The sequence below is a fragment of the Cherax quadricarinatus genome, chromosome 77 (genome assembly GCF_038502225.1).
Source record: "Cherax quadricarinatus isolate ZL_2023a chromosome 77, ASM3850222v1, whole genome shotgun sequence".
Lineage (NCBI taxonomy): Eukaryota > Metazoa > Arthropoda > Malacostraca > Decapoda > Parastacidae > Cherax > Cherax quadricarinatus.
Window position 1 is genome coordinate 6,372,837 of NC_091368.1, and position 7,417 is coordinate 6,380,253.

Here is a 7,417-nt window from a genome sequence, read left to right on the forward strand (position 1 = left end):
TAGTTTGTAATGCATTATGTTAAAAGTGATTACGTTAACACCCATTACGTAAAACTCATTTTGTTAACATCCAATATGATACCATCCATTAGTTCTAAGTTATATATGAAATTGTTATTGTATAGAATCAGCCCAGAACCGCCTGCCTGTTAAGCCTATAAGATAGTAGTGTATGTCGAGACAACATACGTAACATGACCGAGCTGTCAGCATAGTTGCTGATCCCTGTGTTATATAGTATCATCCATGTGCTTAAGATAGGAGATCCCTTTTAGACCTGTGACTGTTGTGTGACGTCACGGGATGCGCATGTGCACGTTCGTACCTCTGCCCCGGTCTCAGACGGCGTGTAGACCTAGACAGGCTAAGGCAGGCAGAGGCTGGGCTCCACGTTCATCATCACAGTCTGACAATATATGTTACCATCCAACAAGTGTGACTACCTTCAACCCTCGATATCTCCATTAAGAACCCCTACCCCTCTCATCTGCGACTGCTTGACGGAGTAGAGAACAGAGCAAGATGTCTCATCTCTCGCCTGGACCCATCCTGGATAGATCTGTCATTTCAGCAGAGCCTTCAGCATAGGAGAGATGTGGGTGGCCTTACTGTTATGTACAAGGCCAATATTGTCAAAGTACCACACTTGGATCCACTTCGAGGACAGCGTGAAACAAGCTTTTATGCCACAAGACGGGCAGAAAGCAGCAACTTCACTCTGGCTGTACCCTTCTCCAGAACATCCCTCCATCTGAGATCCTATATACCCAGGATGACTCGAGTATGGAACACATTCGTACAGCATAATGATGTCAACGAGATAAAGTCAGTTGATCAAATGAAAATGCTGGCCCACAGATGGCTCCAACTTCATCCTGTTCCCTACTTGTATGTCTCATAACAATAAAAATGCTTTCAAATGAGCTTATGTAGGTAACAGCTCTTAGCTTGCCAATAAAGTTAGGAATCCTTAACCTGTAAATAGCTTGTCAATAAAGCTAGGAATCCTTAACCTTGTCAAACCCTGTGTATATAAAAAAAAAAAGCAGTCGCAGATGAGAGGGAGGGGCAGGCAAACCAAGAAAGTGGAGCATACTCAAGGTGTGAGCGTAATTGTGCCTCGTACAGAATCTTGCAACCCCTACTGTCAAGCAGATGTGAGGTACAGTGAAGTGCTGTAAGCTTCCTGGCTGCCTTGTTTGCAAGATTTACAACATGGTTCTTCATGGTTAGTTTGGAGTCAAATTTCACCCCAAGGATATCAACTTCTTCTCCAGGTGCCAACACCCTCCCATTCATCCTTACTACTGCACCAGCATTACCATCATGGTGCCTAGAGACGATCATCGTTTGCGTTTTCTCAGGTGCAAATGTTACTTGCCATCTATTTCCCCAAGCTGATATAGCTCTCAGCTGGTGATTGATGTAGCTTAGAGCAGCTGGCATTTCTTCTCTTGCATAAGTGAATGTCAGTGTACAGTCGTCTGCATATGCATGTGATTCTGGGATGAGATGAAGAAGGTCGATGAAGTAGACATTCCATAACAATGGACCCAGCACGGTTCCTTGTGGAACACTTGCCCCAATAGGATGTCTTGCTGATTCCGTTCCATTGAGAACTACACTTAGAGATCTACCATGAAGGTAATCACTGAGGAGACATAGCGTAGAGCCTGCAATTCCCAGTGCTTGAAGTTTTGCTAAGAGGCCCTGGTGCCACACCCTGGTCAGAAAGCGCCAGCAATGTCCAGTGCTACCACACAGCTGACTTTGGATTCATCCAGTGACTGGTGCCACTTAGTGGAGAGGTTTAACAACAGATCAGCAGCAGAGTAACCTTTCCTGAAGCCATATTGACGATCACAAAGTAGTGAGTGGTAGTCAAAAAACTCTGTCATTTGTCTTGAGATTATTGTCTCAAGGATCTTACCAGTGATTGACAGGAGTGACACTGGTCTGTAGTTGCTGATTTCTGCTCTGCTCTTCTTTTTGTGAACAAGGACTACATTTGCCTCTTTCCATAGAGAGAGCCATTTACACTGTACTAGGCAGATGCGAGTTAGAGGTGCTGCTAGCTGGTCTGCACATCTTCTCAACAATCTTGGGCTCAACTTGTCTGGGCCCACAGCCTTTTCTTGGTCAAGCGATTTAAGAAGGAAATGCACCTCCTCCTGCCTTATTGTCACCACTGACAGTTTTGACACAGTTCTTGCAGCTAGCCAAGGAGGGACCCTTGCTGGATCAGGAACTTGCATTTTGGTAGCAAAGTGTTCAGCAAAGAGGTCCGCCTTCTCTTGACTACTAGTAGAGGTGGTCCCATCCTGTCGATTTAGAGGTGGAATGAGATCATCAGGCAGATAACCTTGTCTGTCCTTGACCAGAGACCACCAGGTTTTGGAGCCTACCCTACCTGATGCTAGCTTTCTTTTAGTGTCCACCTCCCATTTAGCAATGGCCCACTTTTGAACGTCACCCATATGCCTACAGGCTTGCCTGTGCAAGTTCCTGTTGTAGGTGGTAGGATGTCTCTTATACCTTCGCCATGCTTTGTACTTAGCAGTAGCAGCCTCTCTACAACGAAAGCCAAACCAAGGCTGATCTGTAGGCTTCGTCACATATTGCCGGTGAGGAATGTGTTCGTGTTGTAGATTAAGGATGTGTCCAGTGAAGGCTTTCACTTGGTTGTCAACATCCCCTTGGAGAAGAGCATTCCAATCGGTGGTGGCGAGCTCAGAGCAAAGGGCTGGCCAATTACCTCTTTCCCATAGCCAGGTTGTGCGTGTGGACTCCTCACCTCGTTCTGTTGGGATCTTAAGTGTCGTAAAAACAGCCTTGTGGTCAGACGATCCAACGTAGCCGAGGGGTTGACAAGTGACTATGCCAGATATGAGTAGGGAAATCAACAAAGTTTTTCATGCCAAACACTGCAAGAAGGTCATCAAAGTCCCTCTGTATAAGGTGCTGGTTGAGGTCACCAACAATTATAATATGTTGACAGTTGTGTTGTAGCAGAAGGGAGTCAATATTTTCCATTAGGAAGTTGATGGGGCCTGCATGTTGCCTCTGAGGTCTGTACATTGCACATGCTAGTACAGAGGTACTAGTGTTTATACAGAGCTTGAAGAACATCATTTCGAGATGTGTAGGGGTGGCAACATCTCTCTTTCTCTCTCTCTCTCTCTCTCTCTCTCTCTCTCTCTCTCTCTCTCTCTCTCTCTCTCTCTCTCTCTCTCTCTCTCTCTCTCTCTCTCTCTCTCGTCCTGCCTCTCTGAATAGGACCCAGCACTCTCCTGCCTCTTTGAGTGGGACCCAGCACTCTCCCTGCCTCCCTAGGTAGGACCCAGCACTCTCCCTTCCTCTCTGAGTAGGACCCAGAACTCTCCCTGCCTCTCTGAGTAAGACCTAACACTCTCCTGCCTCTCTGGGTAGGACCCAGCACTCTCCCTGCCTCTCTGAGTAAGACCCAGCACTCTTCTGCCTCTCTGGATAGGACCCAGCACTCTCCTGCCTCTTTGAGTGGGACTCAGCACTTACCCTGCCTCTCTGAATAGGACCCAGCACTCTCCTGCCTCTTTGAGTGGGACCCAGCACTCTCCCTGAATCTCTGAGTAAGACCCAGCACTCTCCTACCTCTCTGAATAGGACCCAGCACTCTGCTGCTTCTCTGAGTAAGACCCAGCACTCTCCTGCCTCTCTGAGTAAGACCCAGCACTCTCCTGCCTCTCTGAGCAGACCCAGCACTCTCCTACCTCTCTGAGTAACACCCAGCACTCCTCCTGCCTCTCTGGGTAGGACCCAGCACTCACCTGCCTCTCTGAGTAAGACCCAGCACTCTTCTGCCTCTCTGGATAGGACCCAGCACTCTCCTGCCTCTTTGAGTCGGACTCAGCACTCACCCTGCCTCTCTGAATAGGACCCAGCACTCTCCTGCCTCTCTGAGTAAGACCCAGCACTCTCCTGCCTCTTTGAGTGGGACCCAGCACTCTCCCTGAATCTCTGAGTAAGACCCAGCACTCTCCTACCTCTCTGAATAAGACCCAGCACTCTCCTGCATCTCTGAGTAAGACCCAGCACTCTCCTGCTTCTCTGAGTAGGACCCAGCAATCTCTTGCCTCTCTGAGTAAGACCCAACACTCTCCTACCTCTCTGAGTAGGACCCAGCACTCTCCTGCTTCTCTGAGTAAGACCCAGCTCTCTCCTGCCTCTCTGAGTAGGACCCAGCACTCTCCTGCCTCTCTGAGTAAGACCCAGCACTCTCCTGCCTCTCTGAGTAAGACCCAGCACTCTTCTGCCTCTTTGAGTAGGACCCAGCACTCTCCTGCCTCTCTGAGTAAGACCTAGCACACTCCTGCCTCTCTGAATAGGACCCAGCACTCTCCTGCTTCTCTGAGTAAGACCCAGCGCTCTCCTGCCTCTCTGAGTAGGATCCAGCACTCCCCTGCTTCTCTGAGTAAGACCCAGCACTCTCCTGCCTCTCTGAGTAGGACCCAGCACTCTCCTGCCTCTCTGAGTAAGACCCAGCACTCCTCCTGCCTCTCTGGGTAGGACCCAACACTCACCTGCCTGTCTGAGTAAGACCCAGCACTCTTCTGCCTCTCTGAGTAGGACTCAGAACTCTCCTGCCTCTCTGAGTAAGACCTAGCACTCTCCTGCCTCTCTGAATAGGACCCAGCACTCTCCTGCCTCTCTGAGTAAGACCCAGCACTCTCCTGCCCCTCTGAGTAGGACCCAGAACTCCCCCTGCCTCTCTGAGTAGGACCCAGCACTCCTCCTGCCTCTCTGAGTAAGACCCAGCACTCCCCCTGCCTCTCTGAGTAGGACCCAGCACTCTCCCTGCCTCTCTGAGTAGGACCCAGCAGTCCCCCTGCCTCTCTGAGTAGGACCCAGCACTCTCCCTTCCTCTCTGAGTAGGACCCAGCACTCTCCCTGCCTCTCTGAGTAGGACCCTCGTATCGTAGATAGTGACCCTCGTGTAGTAGATAGTCTTTTTAGTATGATAATAAGATGTTATCTTCATTGTAGAATAATAAGAAAATATTATAACCTTTATATTATAATTAGGTAAAAGGACCCCAATGGAAATAAGTCACTCTGTCTGACTTTTTTGGGTTATCCCAGGTTCTCTACACATATGCTGCTATGTATGATAATTCTATGTAACTGCATTTGTGTATACCTGAATAAACTTACTTACTTACTTACTTACTTACTGACCCAGCACTCTCCCTGCCTCTCTGAGTAGGACCCAACAGTACCCCTGCCTCTCCGAGTAGGACCCAGCACTCCCCCTGCCTCTCTGAGTAGGACCCAACAGTACCCCTGCCTCTCCGAGTAGGACCCAGCACTCCCCCTGCCTCTCTGAGTAGGACCCAACAGTACCCCTGCCTCTCCGAGTAGGACCCAGCACTCCCTGCCTCTCTGAGAGGACCCAACAGTACCCCCTGCCTCCTCCGAGTAGGACCCAGCACTCCCCTGCCTCTCTGAGTAGGGACCCAACAGTACCCCTGCCTCCTCCGAGAAGGACCCAGCACTCCCCTGCCTCCTCTGAGTAGGGACCCAACAGTACCCCTGCCTCTCCGAGTAGGACCCAGCACTCCCCCTGCCTCTCTGAGTAGGACCCAACAGTACCCCTGCCTCTCCGAGAAGGACCCAGCACTCCCCCTGCCTCTCTGAGTAGGACCCAACACACTCCTGCCTCTCCGAGTAGGACCCAGTACTCCCCCTGCCGCTCTGAGTAGGACCCAGCACTCCCCCTGCCTCTCTGAGTAGGACCCAACAGTACCCCTGCCTCTCCGAGAAGGACCCAGCACTCCCCCTGCCTCTCTGAGTAGGACCCAACAGTACCCCTGCCTCTCCGAGTAGGACCCAGCACTCCCCCTGCCTCTCTGAGTAGGACCCAACAGTACCCCTGCCTCTCCGAGTAGGACCCAGCACTCCCCCTGCCTCTCTGAGTAGGACCCAACAGTACCCCTGCCTCTCCGAGAAGGACCCAGCACTCCCCCTGCCTCTCTGAGTAGGACCCAACACACTCCTGCCTCTCTGAGTTAGAATATATTCAACATTTTGCCTATCACTTGACTTCCTTACCTGTAAATCAAGTACTGATGATTTTCTGCAACACTTGTAAAGCCTCTGCTGCCACTCGTATGGAGATTAGAATTCTGAACGCCAGCCTCTGATGTTGATCGCTGCACTGCAGTATCAGCAACCCATTCCTGATGGGCAGCCTTCAATGTCCGGTACCTGAGTGTCTGGAAAACAGCAATATTTCTGTTTACTACGACACCCGGTGCTTCACAGTTATTAATATATGCACTCAAACGTCCGGTGTTTCACATCTTATGCCTGCAATCACCTTCTAACACCTGCAGTAATAGACAGTAATTGCGCACGCGATTAGTACGATTTTGTCAATCAGACGCCAAGTGTTTGACAAGTATTAAGACATCCACCAGCTCAGACGTTTCAGTCGCGACTGTGTGCTATGTTCGGCTCGATGTTCAGGAGGGCCACTGTGTGCCAGAAGGGTAAACAATGATGCCACAACTTACTGACCACACACCCTTGCCTCGGCTTCTCTCAGACTCTGTGCGGATTCGTTTGTTGTCTTTGGTTTAAGGATGGTAAGAGTGGTTTGTGTGTTTGTTTTTAGGTGTGCTTTCCATTTCTCTTCTTTTTTCTTTCATTCTCTCTCTTTTATTCCCTCTCTCTCTCTCTCTCTCTCTCTCTCTCTTTCTCTCATTTTCTCATTCTCTCATTCTCTCTCCCTTTCTCTCTCATTCTCTCTCCCATTCTCTCTCTCATTTTCTCTCTATTTTATTCTACTCCTCCCTTCTGCCTCTCTCCCATTCTCTCTCTCATTTTCTCTCTTTTTTTACACAGGGTTTGACAAAGTTAGGTTAAAGATCCCTAACTTTATTGACAAGTCATTTACAGGTTAAGGATTCCTAACTTTATTGACAAGCTAAGAGCTGTTACCTACATCAGCTCATTTGAAAGCATTTTTATTGTTATGAGATATACAAGTAGGGAGCAGGATGAAGTTGGAGCCATCTGTGGGCCATCTGTGGGCCATCTGTGGGCCAACTGTGGGTCAGCTGTGGGCCATCTACGAACCAGCATTTTCATTTGATCAACTGATTTTATCTCGTTGACATCATAATACTGTAGGAATGTGTTCCATACTCGAGTCATCCTGGGGATAAATGATCTCAGATGAACTGATGTTCTGGAGAAGGTTACAGCCAGAATGAAGTTGCTGCTCTCTCTGTCTGTCTGTCTGTCTGTCTGTCTGTCTCTCTCTCTCTCTCTCTCTCTCTCTCTCTCTCTCTCTCTCTCTCTCTCTCTCTCTCTCTCTCTCTCTCTCTCTCTCTCTCTCTCTCTCTCTCTCTCTCTGGACTGGCACCACTGTCTGAGT

The 7,417-nt window shown here is 49.3% G+C and overlaps 1 protein-coding gene across 3 annotated transcripts in view; it reads right to left on the reverse strand.

Moving 5' to 3' along the window:
- Window positions 1–6,487, reverse strand: part of LOC128701928 (solute carrier family 22 member 13) — a 58,838-nt gene extending 52,351 nt beyond the window's left edge. The window contains exons 1-2 of one of the 3 annotated variants that reach the window (XM_070101458.1): window positions 6,356–6,487; window positions 6,088–6,251 (exon numbers count right to left, since the gene is read on the reverse strand). The gene's annotated coding sequence lies outside the window, so the exon portion shown is untranslated. Of the gene's footprint in view, window positions 1–6,087 lie in introns of all 3 variants that reach the window. The other 2 variants (XM_070101459.1, XM_070101457.1) reach the window with 2 other exon arrangements.
- Between the last annotated feature and the right edge of the window lie 930 nt (window positions 6,488–7,417).